The sequence below is a fragment of the Malaya genurostris genome, chromosome 2, assembly GCF_030247185.1.
Source record: "Malaya genurostris strain Urasoe2022 chromosome 2, Malgen_1.1, whole genome shotgun sequence".
NCBI lineage: Eukaryota > Metazoa > Arthropoda > Insecta > Diptera > Culicidae > Malaya > Malaya genurostris.
In genome coordinates, this window is record NC_080571.1 from 82,132,108 (window position 1) to 82,156,464 (window position 24,357).

The 24,357-nt window shown below is 36.5% G+C and overlaps 1 protein-coding gene across 3 annotated transcripts in view; it reads right to left on the reverse strand.

Moving 5' to 3' along the window:
• Window positions 1–24,357, reverse strand: part of LOC131427065 (uncharacterized) — a 279,078-nt gene that overhangs the window by 59,429 nt on the left and 195,292 nt on the right. The window lies entirely within an intron of this gene.

Sequence of the window (24,357 nt, forward strand, 5' to 3'; positions counted from 1 at the left end):
CTAAAAATACAGATGCCATTTGTTGCTTTTGAGCGAAGGCAATTTGGATGTCAGACGAAAGTAATGCAAGGCAATCATTCGTCCCTTTATTTCTACGGAAGCCAAACTGAGTATCTGACAACAAACCGTTCGTCTCGACCCAAGTGTCGAGACGTCGTAGAATAATTTTTTCGAACAATTTTCTGATGCAGGACAACATCGCAATGGGTCTATATGAGTTGTGATTGGAAGCTGGTTTCCCCGGCTTTTGAATGGCGATAACTTTCACTTGTCTCCAGTCAGGTGGAACAATATTTTGCTCAAGAAACTTGTTGAACAATTCCAACAAACGTCTTTTTGCGAGGTCGGGCAGATTCTTCACCAAGTTGAATTTAATTCTGTCCAATCCAGGAGCGTTATTGTTACAAGACATGAGTGCTATGGAAAATTCCATCATTGAAAAGGGGCTATCAATGGAATCATCATTTGAAGAAGACTCCCTAACAATGCTATGCGTAGGAACGGAATCTGGACAAACTTTCCTCGCAAAATCAAATATCCATCGATTCGAGTACTCCTCACTCTCATTTCCTACGTTACGATTCCTCATTCGTCTGGCCGTATTCCAAAGAGTGCTCATTGAGGTTTCTCTTGACAAACCTTCCACAAAATGTCTCCAATAGCTGCATTTCTTAACCCGAAGTATGTTCTTGTACTTGGTTTCTAAAACCAAGAATTTTTCAAAATTCTGAGGAGTTCCTCCTCCTCGTTTTAAAAACGTCTTGAAAGCATTTTGTTTCGCGTGTTTAGCATCTGAGCACTCTTTGTCCCACCAAGGATTTGGAGGTCTTCTGTTAGACGATGGACCAAGAAATCGTTTGGTTTGGGCTTGTTCTGCGGCCTCCAGAATCGAACAAACGAGGAAGTCATATTCTTCAAGTGGGGGAAGCTCTTCCATTGAAGTTAAGACACTTGAAATATTACTTTGGTATTTAATCCAGTCAATATTTTTTGTCAAATCATATGGAATATTAACTGAATTAGCAATGCCTTTGTTACTGCTAATTGAGATGATGATTGGTAAATGATCGCTACCATGTAAATCAGGAAATACTTTCCAGGTGCAATCTAGTCGAATTGAAGTCGAACAAAGAGATAAATCTAATGCACTTGGACGTGCAGGAGGTCTTGGGATCCGTGTCATGCTACCCATATTTAGTACCGTCATGCTAAAATTGTCGCAAATATTATATATTAGAGATGATCTGCTATCATTGTAAACGGAACCCCACATCATTCCGTGCGAATTGAAATCTCCTAAAATCAAACGTGGAGCAGGAAGGGCTTCGACAATTTCATTAAGCTGTCGTTGTCCAACTTGAGCTCTTGGAGGAATATATACTGAAGCAATGCAAATGTCCTTTCCTTTAATGTTTATTTGACAAGCAACAACTTCTATACTAGAAGTCGAAGGAATGTTTAATCTATAAAAGGAATAACATTTCTTAATTCCTAAAAGCACTCCACCATACGGGGAGTCTCTGTCGAGACGTATAATGTTAAAGTCATTAAAATTTAAGGCTATGTTTGATGTAAGCCATGTTTCGCACAAAGCAAATACATCACATTTTTGACTATGCAACAAAACTTTAAATGAATCAAGTTTTGGCATGATGCTTCGACAATTCCACTGCAGGACAGTGATTGAATCATTTGCGGCGGATGATAAATTATCCATCAAATGATACAAAACCTGAAAGAGCTGGCCATTGAGCTGATAACTGTTTCAAAAAAGTTCTAGCTATTGGAAGGAATGCTGTTATGATGGTCTTTAGAGGTTCAGAAATATTGAATGCAGCGAAAATCCATTCTACAATTTCCGAAAATTTCAGTAATCCTGTTGGTGAATGTGAAATGGAGCCCATTGGATTATTGTCTTTTCTTGAGCTAGTTCCTGGATTGGTTTGTGAATTTGACAAACCAGGAGGCACAGTTTTTGGTTTTAAATTTGGCTTTTTAGCTTTAACACGGGGATCTTTTTTTGAAGGTATAATTTTAGGTGTCTTTTTTGGTATTTTGTGGTTTGTTAATCTCCTCTTAACAGACCCTTGAGGAGTGACAAACGAGGTATCTTCACTATTTCCGTCAGAGTCAGATTCCTCTGGCTCCGCAAGATTTGAAAAACCGTTTTCGGTTTCCAAAGGGGAGACATGTATGACCGTTTTGAGCATTTCTGCATATGTGCGCTTAGACCGTGCTTTTAAAGAAAGCTTCATTTTGTCTTTACGCAGCTTAAATGCAGCGCACACTGAAAGATCATCATGAGGGCTTTCCCCACAATAAACACATTTTTCAACATCTTTATCGCAAAGATTATCCTTATGAGGCCCTTGACATTTGATACATTTGGACTTATTACTACAGTAAGTAGCTGTATGTCCGAATTTTTTACAGTTCGTGCAATTCATAACATGCGGTACGAAAAGCCGAACAGGAAGACGAATTTTATCGATATAGACATGGCTAGGCAATGCAGATCCGGCAAATGTTACGCGAAACGAATCTGAGGGACGATAAGACTTTTTTCCATCGACAATAGATGCTGAGTACAATTGTTTGCACTCGAGTATCTTAACTCCCTCAAGCATGGAGTTTTTAAAACGGCCAACTCCATTTTTAAGTAAATCATCTGCTGTCAGACTTGCTTCAGTCACAACACCGTCAATTTCTACCTCCTTCGATGGAATGTAAACTCGATATTCAATAGCAAATAATTTACAGGTTACAATATCGTTTGCCTGTTTCAAGTCGTTAACTACAACTCGAATTTTATCTCTATTAACCTTACAGATTTCTTTAACTTCAGAGAAATGTGATGTCAAATCCTTTGTAATTTGCATCAAGTTTAAAATCTTTTCTTTTTTTCGAAGATAGACTATCCATGGCCCAGTGGTACCCTGTGGATAATGTTTAGCCCTCGGAGTATTTAAACTTTTACTAGTATCCGGAATCGGATTCGGATGATCTTCCATGAGATCATCCATTACATTAAATTTTTTTTGTAAATTAATAATACCAAAATAAAAACTTATGTTTAGTAAAATTTCAGATATAAGAAATAAAAAATAAATTAAATTAAATCTACCTTGTAGCTGATGTCTCTGTTCCTTTATCGTGAAGAACGACGTGAAGCTCTTCCAACGATTTCCAATTGGCAGTCTTTTGCTGTTTCCAATTGGCAGTCTTCTGTCGTTTACTGCTATCTCAGTTGCTCTGCCGTCGTTGTGAACACCACTGCACTTGCTGTACCTGACCCCAGGTACAGTGCTTTTGCTCTTGGTGGCGATCAAATGCGATGCTTGCAGTGTAGCACCTCGCGATATATGCCGTCTCTTTTGATCCTACGCAGCGTACAAATTCTGGTACCTGGTAGATCAGCACTGGGTTGCTTTAGCACCTCTGTGCCTTTGCACCCCTTCGTCTTCGCACCTTTATGCGATGGCACCTCTGTGACTCGTCACTTCTATGCTCTCGCACCTCTGTGTCTCTACACCTCTGTGCGTATGAACGGGATGGCCTTCGTTGCTAGCTTTCCAGTCGGGAAACGCCCCGAATATTGCGTTTGCTATGGGCAGTTTAACTACCTGAAGCTTAGAATTGTCTCGGTAGCAGCCGTTAACTCACGAGCCAGTACAATCGAAACACAACCTCTTCGCTTGAATGGTTTTTACTGAATGATGAGTGTTTGGAGCTGTTGTATCGAAATAAAACCGATTTTTTTTCGTCGATATATAACAATGGACGAAACATGGCTCCATCACTTCTTTCCGGAGTCCAATCGACAGTCATCTGAGTGAACTGCACGCGATGAACCGAACCCAAAGCGTGGAAAGACTCCACAATCGGCCGGTAAGGTTATGGCGTCTGTATTTTGGGATTCGCAAGGCATAATTTTCATCGACTACCTTAAAAAGAGGAAAATCATCAACAGTGACTATTTTACATAGCGTTATTAGAGCGTTTGAAGGACGAAATTTCAAAAAAACGGCCTCATTTGAAGAAGAAAAAAGTTTTGTTTCATCAAGACAATGCACCGTGTCACAAGTCGATGAAAACCATGCTGAAATTGAACGAATTGGGCTTCGAATTGCTCCCTCATCCACCGTATTCTCCAGATTTGGCCCACAGTGACTTTTTCCTGTTCTCAGACCTCAAGAGAATGCTCGCTGGTAAAAAATTTAGAAGCAATGAAGAGGTAATCGCTGAAACTGAGGCCTATTTTGAGGCAAAGGACAAATCGTAGTACAAAAATGGTATCGAAAAGTTGGAAGATCGCTATAATCGCTGTATCGCCTTTGATGGCAATTATGTTGAATAATAAAAACGAATTTTGGCCAAAAAATGTGTGTTTCTATTAGACGATACGAACTTTTCAGCCGAACTGTTATGTTGGAGAGAGTGTCTCAAAATTGGACCTTGCACATGGGCCATCTAAAGCGGGGCCGCGGCCAACATTTGCATGAAATCATTTTCAAACATTAAATTATTTTGATCGTTCTATCGATTACAATAAATATTTTATCAATTTGCTCAATTTTTTTGTGTTGATTTTGAATATCAAATTCTATACCTTTTAAAAAATCACCCTTTATTTATGACATTATAAGTAGTATTAGAAAGGCACCATCACCCCACTAGGTAGATTAAAACAGGTTTTTTGTAAATGTTTAGTAAGTTTTTTTGTGTTCGGTTTCTACTTATATATATTTATGTGAAATATACTTTTGAAAAAATAAATCATCAAGAATTTTGGATGTGCTGATCAGGACCAGTTCAGTAAAACTTCATTCAATTAAATTAAAAACCGAATGTGAAAAATACACTGACAATCTCTCTACTGCAGTAAACTTCACACTCTGACACACACAACGTTTGCTGACGTACCGAACCGGAAGCATTCAATTAATCGATTCTCTTCAAATCAAAGCACAGTTTAACCACCGTCAGTTGATCTCTTGAAGTAACAAAATATCTCTTTCAATAGTGTGATATTACAGGTAGCTGTAATATCAGTTACAGAATATACATAAATTAATAGTTTCTTCCTTCAGTTTTCATTTTTAATACTTTACTCCATTTATAATTCTATTCTTTCGAACTTGCTCACTACCAAGAGCGAAGACAATGAAGGAGCTAGACTACTTGGCATTTGAAACTGAGCAAGCAAAACTTCAAATGACTAGGTACGATTATTCAACTGACGATGAATTCTGGGAGCTTCACTTGAAAATGGCAGCAAAAGTGAAATGAATTTGTATCGATATGCTGATGATTCGATCGAAAATGAAATTTTACCGCACTAATCAACACCATCCAGCACTCGATGACCAAGGTCATCCAGCAGTTTCCTCGAAAGCAACTAAATTAGCTGATGAAATTAATAATGTGATAAAAATGATTGCCGCTCGTGTGATGAAAAACTCCGAAATGCGTCCCTCGTGTATAGGTATGAGATTGTTCGTTGTTGTTTGAAGTTTAGACGACTAATCATCTAATAATATTTTTGTTTAATGCTTCTTGAGCTGTCGGTATTCCAAAGCTGACCATTGTTTGGACGGTCTTATTTTTTTTCTGTTTAGCTCCTTTTAAGAAAATAAATGCGTAGTTTTCCTGTTTCGGAAACTTCGGAAATGACGATTTAAGAGAAAGGTTACAGAAAGGATTTCTACAGAATTATATAAAAAGGTACGAAAAATCGATCTGAAAAGTGGAAAACAAGAAATAAAACGAAAACATACACATAAATTTTGAAATACTAAAATCTTGAAACCTGTAAAAAAAAAGTCCTGATAAGGTGTCCTCTCTTAGTAATTCAATCATGAACTTTGATTCGTAAACTCAAATATTGATGGCGCTGATAACAATGAGAGCTTTTTTGATCAGAAGTCCATTAAACACAATTTATTGACAATATCTGAACTCGCAAAAAATATTTAAGAACTTTTAAAAACCCGTGCATACTACATTCTCAATTCCTTACTACATATGGTCGGGTAAACCTTCTCGGTCAATCTGATACAGCCTGTGATTCCAAAAAACATCAGGAAATAACATCCATCATTACAAAGAACACCAAATTTATGATGAAACATGACATTATCTAATACCACTTGACTGAACTTGATTCCAGCACACACACACTCACTCATAGAACCCAGATGGGGTCAACCACCGAAGGGTAGAGTCGCATACTTTCGCTTTCTCCATCGAGGTTTGCTCTGCACTCCACAGTTCCAGGAAGCCCCCTCAAGACAACACCAAGACGGTTAGGCAATCGAGCGTAATGGGTGATATCGATTACATCTACTAGGCAACCGTTACAAGTGTCACGTGGTGAAGAACCAATTGACGGCAAGAGTGACAGAGTAGAGGTTTCAGGTGATTGAGTTCAGCTCGCCACCACCAGCGCCACATCAAAACCAGGCTTTTGTGGTTTGGTTGGGATTACTAACCGGTATAGGTTTTACTGATTGTTTGATTGGGCTTGGGCCCTTTGCGAAGCCGAAGGGAGAACCGAATACGTCAGAAGCTAATGAAGAAAGCAGAACAAGTGGTAGAAAGTGTCACCCAATAACAATGTTAATCAATCAAATTAACACCGGCAATGACCAGAAGCGATTGAAAGCGAAGAGTGAATACCGCAGGTTCGGCCGGCCGCCACGAAGAGGGATTAGTTTGACAGATAGGCTTTTGTGGCTTGGCTACTTTGGATTACGTCTGTCCACGTACCGTTACGGAGAAGGGAAAAATCATTCCGTGGCAGAAGATTCCGTCAATCGAGAGAGGTGACACGTTCGGCGAGCATGAAATAGATAGATTTGTTGCGAGGGGAGGTTTACCAATTTGACTTTTGGTGCAAACGCAGATTGATAAACGCCATTTTAGATGCCTTTATTATCTTATAAAGATTTGAACTAGTCAAATCGACTGCTTGCAATTTCTGATGTTGTCCCCCGGATCATGGTTCAATGGTTCGAGTAATATATCCAAACATTGCACCAACAGTCCATTTCGAACAACAAAACATCCATTCCTAATAGTATCGCCTGCCTTAAAACACTTACGATCAATGCGTTGTATATGCAGTAAAATTGAATATGTAAACAAAACAAATTCTTTTCTCGTTTCTCCATTCTGAAGGCAATGTGTATAGTCAGAGAAAATTAAGTTGAAATTATTGGTAAAACTATTCGATTTCCGTACATTATTGATGTTTATGAGAGGAGATGGGCGCTAGTAAAACAGGTGTAAGCTTACAATACTAGAACTGCGTAAGAACAAGAAATTCTTTCACCTTTTTTCGATATATATTTCACACAGCCATCTGACATCGGTATGTTAGCATCAGCCATTTGAAAGTGCACCAATCACGTTGCGCCCCTCGCGTTTCGAGCCCCGAATACTTTGGAAATCCGCGTAAAAAAACCGCGTAACTTGGGGAATCCGTGTAACTTTGGAAATCCGCTTAGAAAGAAACCACATTAAAAAAACCGCTTAAAAAAGTGTATTTCAATATTTGACTGAAGGCTCTTCTGGAAATCCAAATATATGTTGGTTGCCTCAGACTACACACCATATCCAAGTAGCAATCCGTCACTAGTTCTGATACTACTAAGTCCAAACTATGTTGGAACAAGAGCACGAATATGTTTTTTGTGTTATACTGGTTAAAACAAGGAGACAACAATGTTTCTTCATGACATAATTAGTTACGAAATAGTTATTTACGTTTCAAATCACCACATCTTTTTGTCATATAGAATTAATTATAATTCATAAGCTATCGTTACTTAATCCAAACATATCTGTAACAACAACTATGCTTCTAACTACCAGTTGAAAATAAGTTTATATGACTCCAATGGTAGCAATCCGTAACTAGTTCTGATACCACTTAGTCCAATTGTGTTGCCACAAGAGCACAAACATCTATTTTATGTTATACTGGTTGAAACAAGGTGACGGCAGTGTTTCTCTATAACATAAACATTGACTTAACTATCATATGTAAGTTATCGTTACTTGATTCTAGCATATCTTCAACCACAGCTATGTTTTTAGCTAGTAGTTGAAAAAAGGTTTATTTTCCGTTGTGAAACCTTTAGAAACACGCAAGCGTATATGTAAATCGTTACTGTGAATTGATATAACAGTAACATAGACAATACAAGATTATAACATACAATTTTTGGATTGATTAAGATAGCTATCGATTGGTTTTCCCAATGTAATGACAATGAAAATGCAACCTAAAAAACTTTTGTTCGCTTGACTATGGCGAACACACTATGGAGTCGCAAGAAGTGTATGAAACATGAATAAAACCAGGATATTACTTTTTTCAAAACTACTTTTGGCGAAAATAATCAAAGGCAGAATAGTGATTTTTGTTCTATGCACTATCATAAACACGAATAAAACAATACACGGATTGAACATCGATTGTGATAATATTATTGTTCTCATGATATAAAAATTTTAAATACTGAGAAATCGCTCTTCTTGAGCATTCTGAACATAGGGTTATTTCATATCTTCATAAACAGATTTTGATTGAAGGCGCATAAATGAAATTAAAATTGAAATCCGCTCGACAGTTTTAAAATCGTTGTGAAATTCGTACCTTGTACAAAGTTTGTGATTTCAAGTACTCTACTACTTTTTTATTGCTTATAGAAAAGTATTCTGGATTCATTCAATGTTTCTAATGTCGATGGTGACTAAGTTTCAACCAATTTACTTGAAAAAAAAAATGATTTTCAAGTTATGAAAAGATAAATTATTTCAGTATGGCATCACAACGTAACGACAACTTATTTTTAACTGACTTAGCAACTAGTAAAAACTGCGCTTTTTGAGTCACGCAAGTGGTTAGATATTAGTAACAACAACTCAAATTTCTGGTTGTAAACTAGTCATAAATAAGCTAACGTAACAAAAATTGTTACTTGGATTTCTGATTGTTTATCTAATTGCAAACTTCGGCTGGGTTTGAATTGTTCATCTAATTGCAAACTTCGGCTCATCAGTCTATCTAAACAGCAAAAACGTCGTATTGCTTCAAAGTCCGATATTGTGCTGTTAAAATTTTGTTGACTGTTTGATGGAACGTTTCTCATAGAAATTATGCGTTTTGTTGTTGTATGTGTTTTATGTTTAACATAAGCTGTTCAGTGTGTATATAAAATGGCGTCCTGCTGTTATTGTTATATTGAAATTTATAAATTTTATTTGATCTGATTTTAAATTCTAACCTAGTAGGTTGTGTGTGTCTGTAATTTTTCTTGCTTCACAGTAAAAAGTTTCTCGCTAAATTTGTATACAAGCTTGATAAGCATTTTTAAACTGCCATGCAACGGAACTGTGTAGAGGAGCATTGGAGGATGAAGCAAAAGAACTAGTTTTCCAAACAAAAAATATTCGGTTTGGCAGGCAAATTGCAGCTGTGGTTGTTCAAGCCAAAGCTTCATTACAACCAGAACGGTAAACAAGTATACATACTAGGGTGGGACAAGGTTGTATGAGAAAAAGAGAAAAAGGTTTATTCTCTCGTTCCACCAAACTTTACGTGTTCCTTTTGGGTCTCATAAGCCCCATGTAAAATTTTAGCTTGATTTGAGAAACTATATTTTCGCGCCCGATGTTTAAAGTTTGTATGGGATTTAGTATGGAGAAAATCACTTTTTATGAAAAAATCAGCTAGAGATCAATCTATGAACTCTTAAAATCAGTGCTTATGTTTTTTTTTGTAGGACATTTAACGAGGAAGAAAAATTTCGAAGACTTCAAAACAGTCCGTCATTTGAAAAAAAAAGTCATCAAAGGAAAACCGAAACAAGGTCCGAACGATGGCTCATTCTTCAATATATCTAGCGCCACTGCTGCTAATGGTTGATCAGAGTTTTGTCGTGAATACGACTTACTTTACTATGAGGTGCCTTTTCAAAATTTACCCTCTGAGAGAGTGATAAGTTTTTGACCGTTAATATCTCTTGTTGTGTCTAACGAATCAACATAATTCTTGCTACATGCCATCGGAAATATGATCACAATTTTATGATAGAATTTTCAGTTGTGTGACATAATCTCAAATAGTTAATCTCAAACATAATCTCAAATAGTTAATTAAACTTTTCTGAAATGTTTGGTATAAACGAGTATCGAAGAGGACAATTCATAAGGCACGTTTGCCTTTCTCGTATTTTGAAAGCTCAGTGATCTGTGCAAGGATTTATATAATCTAACTACCAATAGAATCGAAAATTTTCAACTTGAACGTGTATAGCAACAACAGTGAAGTTTTTCAATAGTACACTATTGAAAAACCTGTTTGATTTGACGCATGACAACACCAGCCAATCAGCACGCGAGAGGTCTGCTTCTGTACAAGAGCATCCATATAAAAGTTGAGTGGTTCATTTTTCCTACCATTTGCTGAGCAACTGTTCCCGAAACAAGACACACGAGAGCAACATCGAGGACCTGTCGTCTCACTGTTTCCCGTTCTGCGTACAGGAAAGGAATTCTAGCAAAGGGGCTGTCCATACACCGCTGCCAGTAGCAGGTATAAAATGAAATGTGATGTGAGAAATAGCGTCATTTAAGTTAAAGCAGCTACTCTGAACGTACAAGACACCGTCAGCACGATGGCACCGAAATCCGGTAGAAAGGCAGATTTTCATCAAGATGGAAATTAAAATAATTTGTACCGTCACTAACACATTCAATTACGAACGGCAATGCGAAAGCGAAAGTGATGATGTTGAACACATCCTTATACTAGTATGCGGTCGTGTGAAAATATGCCATGCGAAACAGGGTTGCCATATATACAGGTTAATCTGTATTATTATTATTATTATTATTATTATTATTATTATTATTATTATTATTATTATTATTATTATTATTATTATTATTATTATTATTATTATTATTATTATTACTATCATTATTATTATTAAAATGACTCTTTCATACCGAAGATCATCGATACATTTCAGACCAGGCCATTGCAATTGTCTCGTACTGAAATTTCGAGAACAATCAGATATCTTCGAACTTCATAGCTTCAATAAAAATAAACTACAAATTTGTCGTACCTAACCTCCTATATTGACAAATTAAAAAGAAATTGTTTCAAGTTTGGAATATATAGTTGTAGAATATTAGCTATTTAACTAATCTGTACTTTAATGTAAGTGCATTGCTTCAAATTCTAGTAGTGAAAAAGGAGAAAGCTTGCACAATTCATACAATCAATCAACTAACTGATATTCGGAAAAGTGATGGGAGCGTGCCAGTTTTTTTCGTATTCACGACATCCAGTTATGTCTCTGGCATTACCCACTCGCCTTTTTTTGATGTCTTAACGATAGTTACTCAGCTTAATACGAAGATTTTTTTCAAGTGACAAGCCATGTTCCAAAACTCACTGTAAAGACACAAAAAAGTCTAACTTTTTAATTTGAAGAAATAGGTTTTTGGAGTCTTCTACAATGATACATAGTGTGAAGAATGCTTGCAGAAGCGATTATTACCATCCCTACGCACCCATGACGCCATTTTGGTCTGCTTTGGTATCTTGTCACTACAGGAAAAATGTTTGGTATGGTATGGTATAACGCGAATGGATTCTATGTTGTTCCGAATCCACCTAACCTATCGAGCGATATTAGGCTTTCGTGAAGAGAGAACTCTCTCGAAATGTCAAAAATTTTGGAAAAAAGAAGCTAAATCGGTTGAAGGGAAGTTTGCACAGGCACTCATGGCTGGAGTAAACTCAACAGTTTGTAGTTTCTTCATGCAGCCCAATTAGGCAACTGTAATGAGTTTTAAGACTAATTATGTGCAACTAAAAGAGTAAAAGCCTGTTTCAAACCACCTAGTGGTGTAATGTTTTCTTTCTCAAATCAATCGTATTATAACACTGTGGTATTCTTCAAAATAATGTTCTTCGATTCTTGAAAAAATAACCGGAAACGGTTTATTTGGCCGTCTACGGATGACTACCGATTGGAATAGTTTTGAGGCTTCTTGAAAGCAAGACTTCGTGACCCGAAAATAATGCACGTCGTCCGTCTGTATTTTTTTTATTCAATAATATAATATAATATTAAGGTACACTGCTTAAGCTCTAAGATGCCAAGGGTATTTACTAATCTTAATTATCGTCTAACTTAAAACTAGAGTAGTATCATTATGTAATGTAGTACCGGGGTCGCGGATTCTCGAGAATCCAGCTTTCAGCTGGCGATCGGTAGTGGCCAGTGAATTGAATTTAGGATGAGTTGATTCCAGATGGCGATGGTAATTTTCTATGTTGGCCGCATTCTTCGGTCCGTGAGGGTCCGCGGGAAACACCCCCAGGCTACAAAGGCCCGGCGGGTGGCCCTCATGCTGGTCATTGACTGGAGCGGTCTTCCGGTGATGGTGATGTTACGGAAGAGAATGAAAAAATATTGTGGGAAACGGGGTAAAAAGGGGGTATGGGAACAAAATGTTTGAAAACGACAGAGATCTAATTAGTTGCCATCGAGATGGTGAAGAAACAGGGAAGGGGGAACGAAAAAGTTAGTGACAAAAAAAGATCTTGTTAATTCCAATGAAGATGGTGGAAAGGGGCAGGTCCGTCTGTATTTGTCATACATGAAAAATCAACAACCTACAGTATGCATCGAAGGTATGACACCAACTAGTATAAAAATGCTATTAGCATCAGAAGGCCTTCCAACAACACCTGACCACCTCCTACGAATCTTCATCGAAGCGCTGGCCGACCTGGACTCTTATGGGAAATTTTTGACAAGTGAACACATCCGCCGACTCCAACTAATCCGGGAAGCCGAGCAAAATTTTACAAGGCCGAATTTTCGGAAATAACGACGCCCTCTATTGAGGTAGTATCCTATAATGACGAAAGTGACACTATACTTCATTCAAATCCTCAAATTTCTTCGCATTCACAACAGAATGCGATTGAAATTCTTGTCTACTGTCAGCATTTTAATCGGATGAAAGCCCAGCAAAAATGAAGGAAATTCAACGAAATATTTTATCATCTTCAAAGACATCATATTAACAAGATATCCAGCTCTTAAATTTCCCGAACAAATCATTGGCATACTTCCAATTGCAGGAGAAAATGAAACACTTCAATTTCTTTTCGACAAAATCTCTTTATTCGGCTTGAATCAAATAAATTCGGTGAAAAATAAACAAAATTCATATCTTGATCTTCTTTTTATAAACTGTACCGAAGACTTCTGTGTGAATGCCGTACCAAATCCACTCTGGAAAAATGAAGCATTTCACACAGCAATTGAATACTCCATTTTCATGCATAACATGTAGACTAAGTACATTAAACTGGCAAAATATTTTGAGTATAGAAGGAAACGTCAATGAAGAAGTGGGAAAATTCTATCTAATTATCAACAACTTAATTTCGGAAATTGTACCAGTAAAAAGAAGAAGAAGAAGGAGTGACAATAGCAAATTGCCTGTCTGGTTCAACCAGCAATTGAAAAACCTGAAAAATAGAAAGCACATAAGACTTATAAAAAAGATAAGAGTGTTATCAATCTACAACACTACCTCGACAATTGCAATGGCCTGAAAATAGCAATCTACTCGGCACACGAAGAATATAATTTTAAAGTCGAAAGCGAAATCAAAGAGCATCCAAAAAATTTCTTTAGCTAGGTTAAAACAAAACTGAAGAATAACAACCTTCCTTCCCAGATAAACCTAGACGGAACTACTGAAAATGATAGCACTGAAATTTGTAATTTATTTGCAATTTTTTTCCGAGAAATATATACATCATATGCCGAACTATTCAATGCACTTGAAAACCTCAACGCAGCAAAGGGACCTAAACCTGACGGAATAGCACCAATATTTTTGAAGCAATTAGCTACTGAGCTCACAACACCATTACAACATCTCTTCAACTTATCTCTAAGAACAGGAATATTTACAGAAACATGGAAATCCTCCTTCTTAGTGCCGGTCTTTAAAGCAGGCTCAAAATCAGACATACGTAATTATCGAGGAATTGCCATTATCTCGTGCATTCCAAAATTATTTGAAAAATTTATCAATGGGAAAACATTTCAACAAGTAAAAAATTACATAACTCCAAAACAACATGGCTTTTTCAAAGGTCGTTCTACGTCAACAAATCTCTTGGAATTCAATACATTCACTTTGGAAGCTATGGACAATGGAAATTTTGTCGAAACTCTCTATACTGACTTCTGCAAAGCTTTCGACAGAATTGACATACCATTATTACTACTCAAAATTAAAAAAATAAGACATTGAAGAAAAACTTTTCGAATGGCTTGAAGCAGCTATCTCACAAAACGTAAACAAATTGTACGCTATCAAAACACATACTCCAAATCAATAAATGTCACTTCAGGTGTTCCCCAAGGTTCACATTTAGGCCCTCTTCTTTTTATCATGTATGTAAACGACATTTCCTTCTTACTCAAACATCTAAAAGTACTTGTACACTCTTAGAAAAACTGAAATTTACGCTTGACGTAAACTCAAGTATGCCGTAATTTCTTCTGGGATGACACAATATTACATCTGCTAACATGTAAACATAAACTTTGCGTCTGTATCGATGTAAGCTTCAGCTAAATTAACTGTGAAGTTAATGATATGACTTATTTTCACATGATTTAAATCGTGAAAGTAAGTGAATTGCGACGCTCCCTTTATGTGCATCTATTAATATGTAAACTTTTCTGAGTGTGTATATGCAGACGACATGAAGCTCTTTATGGAAATAGCAAATACTGTAGATGCTGAAGTATTCCAATATAAAATTAACGTATTCAACATTTGGTGTAATAAAAGCTTACTCCAACTAAACGTTAAAAAATGTAGTTCAGTAACGTTTAGTAGAAAAATCATGTCTCCTTCTATTAACATTTTGGAATAGTGCAGCATAGTATGGAACCCATGCACCTCCGTATAAGCAGAACGCATCGAATCAAAAACAATTTCTACTGTATGCGTTTCGTAGACTAAACTGGACTACATTTCCTCTTCCATCGTATAAAGTGCGTTGTATGCTCATAAACTTACAAACACTCGAAGAACGCCGCAAAACTACAAGTCTTTCTTTTATCAACGACATTATTTCTCAACGAGTACAATCTGAATCATTGCTTTCACAACAAAAATTTTATGCTCCTAGTCGCCATCTTAGAAGTCGTCAAATATTCTCGAAAAAAAAAAAATAAAACAAATTATGCCAAAAATAATCTTATTAATCAAATGATGCGCTTTTATAACTAAAACTGCCGAAAAATCGATCTATGTCAAAGAAACAAATTGAAACCAAATCGTAGAAATAATGTATAGCATATAAGAAACCATTGTAACTTTTTTCGCCTGCAGTCTAAATTTGTTTGACGAATAAATAAATAAATAAATCGGAAACTAGGAACCGGGATAACCGAACTCAGTTTGTTTGGCCGTCTACTGATAAAAACTATCGAATAGATTCAGTTTAGGAAATTTTTCACGTGTCTTTGTTTCGTTCCTTTAAGTGATGGTATAAAATTTCGCACACTTTATCCAATAATTCCAGAACTGAAGGTCGAATCTAGATGAAATTCAGGAGATTTAAAAAGAATTATAAGACCATTTATTTAAATCTAAGTTTGTTGACATGTGTCACGCCATCTCTTAGAAAAGTGAGTAAGTAATTTGAAATTGGTATTTTTCCACTAATCACCCTATAATTTCGGAACCGGAAAATGGATCCAGATAAATTTCAAATGTTTTGTACAGGTTAGAACACATATTCTTATTTTATTGCACATTTTACCCCATAACTCCGGAACCAGAAGTTTGATCCAAACAAAATTCAGGAATTTCGGAACTATTCGATTATGGTTTGTATTTTATTCATGCTAAAGTGTTATTCTCTAAGTAACTATATTTTTGTAATTAAAAAAACACGAAGAAACCTCTCTAGACCATCGTCACTACGTAGTGCAATGGAATTTCAAGCCAACCCAAGCTTACAAATCAGCTTAATCGAATTCAAAATCATTTTCGAAGGGTCTTAAAACCCCATAAAATATTATTCCCTTCATTATGCCAATCCGAAGTTCGGTCGGATCGCCGTTTCAAGATACGGTCAGTGTGTTAACAGCCTCATTAAGATATCACTCGGCTGACAGGAATGATCGCAACTTACCAAGTAGCACCTTTCCACCGGTGTATTATCTCCATTTGTGGGACACTAAAACCACAGCTTCAGTCGCCCAAATTGGGCAAAACGAGTTGTAATCCATCACAAGCTCACTGAACACGCAGAACCCGTTCTGGAAAGTGCATAGTTGCGTGCATACCGACATACAGGTGGACTCACGCCCCATAGCGGGGGAAAAGAATTGAAACTTGGACTTCATTAACCGCAACATTGGTCAAAGGACGAGTTTGGAGGTGGAACGGTACTTAGTAATTGAGCAGAGCAGGAGACATTCCGCGCTTGCTCTGATTACACGTGTGTTCGTTTGGGTGGCGCTTGTGACAACCATTTATCACTCAAACGCAACCACGACGAGGCACGACAGCAGACAACGATGATTTGACATTCCGATTGAATCTTTCTCCTCCGTGGGGTAAAAGAAGAGCAAGGAACATACGCACCTTCGACGGCACGACGAACAATTAATCATTGGGGAATGTGAAGTGACACCCCGTGACAGACTGAATCGGAAAGTGCACTTTTATGTGTCTCGAGAAATGATGGTCCCGGAGATGGGAGTAATTGATCTTTGTGCGTTGGTCGTCGAACAACTATCTCAGCCAGCAGCACAAACGAAATCAAACCATTCTCTTTCTATCAGTCCAATCGAAACTCCGTGATTATCCCGTTGACTTTCCAGCCCAAAGTAATTGACATTCCCCGTAGAAGGGGTCGAATGTCACGGACCCCTTCGCTCGAGGCGTTGCGGTTCAATTCGTACTATTTCATGCTATGATCCCTTCTACTGGACCTCCGAAGGCCTGACTGTGCGGAAACGAAGCGAAGCCCGTAGCCACAGGAAAGTGATATGTTAATTTTCCGAACAACGCGTTCGCTCGTCCCGTCCCCTCGGGACTCGGAACACTATGATCAATGGTTTTTTCGTTCCAGTGAGGTTAGGCCATCGCTTTGTTTATTTTATACTCATGCCGTTGATTTTTTCCCGCCGAGCGACGCGCCGCGGTATTTCTGGTTGTTTTTTTTTTGTTTGGTTTTCCCGTTTATTTTACCACGTTACACGCCCTTTTGTTGAATGTTGATGGGTTTATTTCAATTTAAATATGTCTAATCCTATTTTAATCCAGTTCTAATGACGCTCTTGAACTATTATTGCGGGATGGGTATCGTTTTGTTTGGGTCGGTTTTGATTTATTGTTGTTTTCGTGTTTTTTTTTTTCGGTTTCGGTTTCGGATTGTAGAGGCAAATTTCGTCGGCTGGCAGCTACCAGCTGCTATTTGACGCGTGAAAAAGTCGTAACGGATGGAGAGGTGTTAGCTTTCTGGAAGAAGGAGTTCTATTGTTTGTTAACGCACTGAAGATTGAAGTTGAATGCCAGTTTTACGCAAAACCAATCCGAATTTTCTTCAGATATGAGCAAAACTTCTTCGGCAAATAACCATAGACTCTATTTGTGACGTCTGACTGACAAGGTCAGTCAGCGGGTGAATGATGCCTTTCTCATATAACATATATATATATATATATATATATATATATATATATATATATATATATATATATATATATATATATATATATATATATATATATATATATATATTTCCAAAAATATCACTAGAGGATTCTGTTACCAAAATATTATTTCAAATTTAAGTAAAATCAGAAATTTTGTTTGGGTATAAACTAACGTAATTTTTTCAGTTTGTCAAATTATGAAGATATTTTTCTTTTTTTTTGTATCGTCGCTCTACGTGACGGCTTGTAATTTTAAACACATTTTACTCTATAACTTCGGAACCGAAAGTCGGACCTGGATGAAATTCAACAACAACTTATGGGACTATAGGACCTTTCGTTTGAGCTTAAGTTTGCGAAAATTGATAAATCCATCTTCGAAGAAAATGAGTGAGTTTTGAAGTTTTGACCACAATTTCCAGTATTTTCGGAACCGGGAACTGTAACCGTGTAATTTTAAATAAACTTTACCCTATAGTTCCGGAACTGGAAGTCGGATGCGGATGGAATTCAATAGAATCCTAAGGGACTGTAAAACCTTTCATTTGAGCTTAAGTTTGTGACCCTTGCATTCAAATGTATTTATTTATTTATTTCGTCAAGTAAATGTAGACTACATAGAAATGGTTTGCTATGTTCACTTACAAACTACGCATTATTTATACGACAAAGCTGAGAGTTTAATTGATTTTTTGACATAGTAAGGTCAAAATGTTCGCAGTATTGATTGTAATGGTGCATTATTCGATTGACTGGACTGTATTTTGCATAATTTGTTCTAGTATGTTTTACTAAAAATAATTTCCTGGAACGTAGTTGACGGCTAATGGATCGGGCATAAAGACTGTCCCAGAAAGTATGGACGCAACCAAAAACCGCTGGCATTTTGCAATGGTTCAGAATCTGTCAATTTTTATGGCTGCGTACTGTTGTTTACACTCTTCTCTAACCACTCGTGCAGTTGTTTATTCGTTTTCATTAGTTTATTTCGAAATGCGTGACTTTCAGCAGAACAACGTCGAAAAATTGTGTACAAATGGTGCACAGAACGCGGACTGTCACTGAGAAAGATAGTAAAAATGGAAGGAGTAAGTGAAAAAGCCGTGCGAAATCAATCAGGAAGCTCGGTGAGGATAACACCTTTGAGGATAAACCGAAAACGGGTCGAAAAAAAAGGTCCCGCTAATCCTCAGTTGGATAAACGTATACTGAAGGCGTTCGAGCAAAAGAAGGAGGTTTCAGTTCGGGATGTGGTAAAAAAAGTGGGCACTCCGAAGTCAAATGTTCTTCGTGATAAAGAACGTTTGAATCTTCGAACTAGAGAAACAGAAACAACCAAAACGTAGTCCGAAACAAGAAGCATCGATCAGGCCGAGGGTTTGAAAGCTGTACAATACGATTCTTGCTGGAAATTTGAAATGCATAATCATGGACGACAAAACCTACGTGAAACTCGATTACAAATCCTTGCCGGGACCACAATATTATACGGTGCGAGGAGGGCAAGTGTTAAACCAGTCCGAGACATCGATTGAAGTCGAAAAATTTGGTAAGAAAGCTATGGTCTGGCAAGCAATTTGTAGCTGCGGTAAGATTTCGAAACCCTTCATCACCACTGCTTCAATGAATAGCGAAATATATCTCAAGGAATGTTTATAAAACTTCTACCCATGATTCGAAACCACAAGGATCCTGTTGTCTTCTGACTAGATCTTGCTTCTTGCCACTACTCGAAATCAACGGTAGAACGGCATACTACCAAAAATGTCACTTTCGTCTCAAAAGACATGAATCCACCAATATACCCACAACTTCGACCAATTGAGGAATTTTGGGCATTAATGAAGGCACATCTTAGGAAACATGTCTCGGCAGCCAAAACCATTCAACAGTTTGAAAAAAATTGGAAAAAGTGTCAAAACTTGTCTACAAGAAGTCTGTATGGAATTTAATGAGGAACGTTCGCAAGAAGGTGCGCCAGCTAGTCTACAATGGCTAAGTAGCAAATGTTGAGAATAATATTCTATTGTTGTAGTCTAATATTATCAGTATATCGAATAAAATTTGAATATCTAACACTTGTGAATTATTTACAGCGAAATCGAAGTGCATTCATACTTTCTGGGACAGTCTTTATTTGCTTCATTGATTATTGTATTGTAATGCTCCACAAATGTTAGTTTCGTTTTTCCTACTAAAAGTTATTGAGTTACATTTTTTCACATTGAGTTGGAGTAGACTTTTGCAACACCAAATGTGGAAAAGATTGATTTCGTTCTGGAATATCACAGCGTCGTTGATATTTTTAATTTCCATGAAGAGTTTCATGTCGTCTGCATATATAATATATATTTTAGATTTTGGAGTATGGAGGAAATGTCGTTTATATGTGAAATGAAAAGAAGATGCCTTAGGTGAGAGCCCTGCGGTACGCCAGATGTTACATTAATTGGTTCAGAGTTTATGTTTTGGAAGCGAACTACTTGTACAAGATTCGTTAAGTATGATTCAAGCCACTCCAGAAATGCTTACGATTTCGAATTTATCCATATAGCAGCGAGAATCGTAGCGAACAATGAAGCATTAGGAGAAAGAAGGGAATTCCGGACCATGGGTTATTTCGAGCCAAATAGTTATTATCCGACATCGATCCATACGAAATTTCTTTCTTCGTATTATTCCAGTTTCATCTCATTTTTTCATTAGCCGTCAAGCCTATCAGACGTAAAAAATGATTTTTGAGGTTCCAAAAGTGATTTGGTGATTTGGAAAACTATATTGGTTTTCCAAAACTTTTGCGTTCGACCAAACCGGTTAATAGCCTTAAAATTATTGTGCATGAAAATTATTTTGAAGTCTGAAAATTTGTTCCGCTTGATATTTGGCTCTCTTTCTCATGAGCAGAGATGCCAGGTAAAAATTTCAAATATCTTCAGATAGTGCAACAAAAGTAAGTAGATCCGAAAAAATGTCTGCAGGCTTCAATTTCTCTAGCAAGTATGATACACTGACAATTTCAAAAGTCTGTAAATTTTGACGAAGACTGAAAAAACTCGATTTTCAAAAGTCTGCAACAAACAATGTTTGCAGCACTATATACGAAATCTGCAGATTTACAGACAAATCTGCAAATCTGGCATCTCTGCTCTTGAGCGGTTATAGCGGCAGGCCATAGTTTTTGAAGAATGTCACCGCTGCGTATGTTTTATGTGTTCCAACGTATTTTCTTTATGGTCCTGAAAGATTTTGTGTGCGAAATGGTCGTCAAATGGTGAGATAACTAAGTCCTCACAAGTTCCTATCTCATGCCTCTCCGAGCGCCTATAATGACATTTGGTCAATAGAACGGCGTCGACTGGGTGCTATCGCCTTCTGCGTTAGTAGCGGAATGAGAGGGTGCGAAATGGCTTGTAGTTTGAAGTCCATCCTAAAGTGCAATATTTATCATAGTATATTGCAACATGTAATTCCGTTTTTTTCCCTTTATTTGTTATATAATGAATTGAATTCTATTAAATTGTATTATACACTGTTGTTATTATTATTATAATTATTATTATTATTATTATTATTATTATTATTATTATTATTATTATTAAAAAATAAATATTAAATACTTATTATATTATGTTATATTAAAAGTATATGTATTGTGTTATATTGTATTATGTTAGAACATATTGTATTATATTACATCATGTTTTATTATATATATTATTAGGTTATATTATAATGTGCTATATTATATTGTATTATGCTGTGTTATATTGTGCTATATTATATTATATTATTTTATATTACGTTATATCACAGAGAATAGATATCTAACAGACATTTATACGTCCAACGGTGATTTTTAACGGATTTTCACTTGTATGTTTTACACAACATTTTAAAAAAGTTTGTACTAAAGCTGTTATATTGAATTATTTTATATTGTATTATGTTTATTGAATTATATCATATATTGTTTTGTATTGCATTAGGTTGTGATATATTTTATTGTATTGTATTATATTATATTTTTTCATATTAATTTTTATTATATTATATTATATTATATTATATTATATTATATTATATTATATTATATTATATTATATTATATTGTATTATGCTCAATTATATCGACAAAGGAGAGGGGCAGGGAGTGCATCAGGGTATCTTACAAGTGAATGACTGGATGATGGAGTAGATTGTGTTTCTCCCTGAAGGTCTGAAATGAGTAAGACGCACTCTTATAACAAACAAACCATCAGGCGGGTTCAAGCCGGTAAAGCAAAATTCTTTATTATATGGCCGGATGTTCTTGCTGGAAGGCGCCGGGTCCTCAAAACTCATTTTGTTAGTACTTTATAATCAATATGCCGTGTAAGGGTGCAAATCATGATCAATCAGAATCCTCGGCTCCGGAAAAACAACATTGATTTGTATTTATATTTTTCGTTAAAATTTTATGTTCTTTCATTCATTGAACTATCGTGTTACATTCATGTAGGGTCCAGAGGTCCACTTTAGGATTTATTTTATTTTGGCCTACTTAGTAAAAATATCCACCAAATGTTGTAATATACCGCAATAGGTAATTTAGTGTGATTAGCTTCAAATTGATGCAACATGGGTTACTTAACATCGGTTTAATCCATAAAGTTTGTTAGGTGGGCCAAAATATATGAAGTGGCCAAAATAGCTCTGTTACCTCGAAATTCCGCAAGATTTCTCAAAATGAGAAAAATGAACATTTTTTATAATTCTTATACTGCCGTTCTACACATAAATGTCCCATATGCTGTGGAATGTTTTTTTAATATATATGAGACAATTATACTTGAACCGGTAGTATAACTCAGCAATAAATTCGTTTTTTGAGTTCGGAAAATCTTGAAACGTGGCATTTTGTTTTTATTTTCTTAAATCCATTTTCAAAATATCACGTATTTCGGATGAATTGTCAGAACTAAATAGAAGAGTTTCAGTATTAATACCGTGAACCGTATTAATTGAAATATTTTTCATAATTTCTGCGATTGCAGATGGGCAAAACTATTCTCATCCGGTCATTTTGTTACAAACGCAAAAGGTTATAGACTCATGGGAAGACATAAGATAGGACCTGATTAATATTTACTCAAGCAACCGAAAGTTCCACAGTATCTGAAAAATTACACGTTCTTGATGCTTATCAGTACACGAGCTTTTATTCTAGAAATCAGGTTCAGAATTCATTTCCAGAACTCAGTTCCAGTACCCAGGCCAACAATTTAGTTCCAGAACCCAAGTGCAGGATTCAGGTACAGAATCCAGCTAAAGAATTTTGGTTCAGAATACAGTTCCTAAATTTAGTTCTAGAGCCCAGATTCCGATTTACAGAACCCAGATTCTATAGTCAAGCTCATGAATCCAATTCGAAATTCAGGTCCACAATACAGTTCAAGAATCCAGGTTTAATCTCAGGTTTAGAATTCAATTCCAGATTTTAGTTACAGTATCTAGACATAGAACTTAGCTCCTGAATTCGGATACAGAATCAACTTGCAGGATCCAAATTTAGAATTCAGCTCCCGAATTTAGATTTCATTTCCTGAGCTCAGTTCAAGAATATGGGTTCCGAATTCAGTTGCAGAATCTAGGTTCAGTATTTACAAGCGAAATCAAGGTTCAAAATTCAAGTTCAGAAATCATTTCCAGAATTTAGTTCCAGAATTATGGTTCAAAATTCAGTTCTAGAGTCTTAATCTCGAATATTTGTACAGAATCCTGGTTCAAATTTCGGTTTCAGTATCTAGGTCTATAATTCCGAACTTCCAAAATTTAGATTCAGAATCTAACTTTAGAATTTTGGTTCCGAATTCAGTTTCAGAATTCAGGTTTTTATCCGAATTTATCAGGTTCAGAGCCCAATTCCCGAATTGAGTTCCTGTATCCAGGCCTATAATTTAGTTTCTGAATCTGGCTACAGAATTCACACCATAATCCAGGTTCAGAGTTTACGTCCAGAATTTTGGTCCATAATAAAGTTCCAGTATTCCGTTCCCCATGTCCCGAATCCAGACTCAGAATTCAGGTTTAAAACTCAGGTCCAGGATACAATTCCAGAATTCAGTACCAGTACATGGAGATGGGTATGGCGTGATGGATTAGTCGATGCCTTCCAGGCAGACCATCTGGGTTCGATTCCCACATAGGGTCAGAAAGTTTTTTTGGTTCGAAGAGGCGTATATCCTTAAGGTTAAAACCTCTATAATCGAACTTACTTCCTGTATCAAGGTTCTATAATTCCGGCTCAAGAATTATAGTTCCAAACTCAGTTCTAACCTAGCATTGAGTTATGAGCCATAATTCTAGAATTCAGATCCCGAATTAAGTTACAGAAACCAGGTTCAGAATTCAGATGCAGAAGTGCAGAATCCAGACTAAGAAATCTGATTCGCAATTGATGTCCAAAATCCATTTCAGGAATCCAGGTTCAAAATTCAGTCTCATAATTTAATTCCAGAATTCAGTTCCTGTACCCAGACCTAAAAGTTACCGATTCCAGCCTCGGAAAGGAGATTGGAAT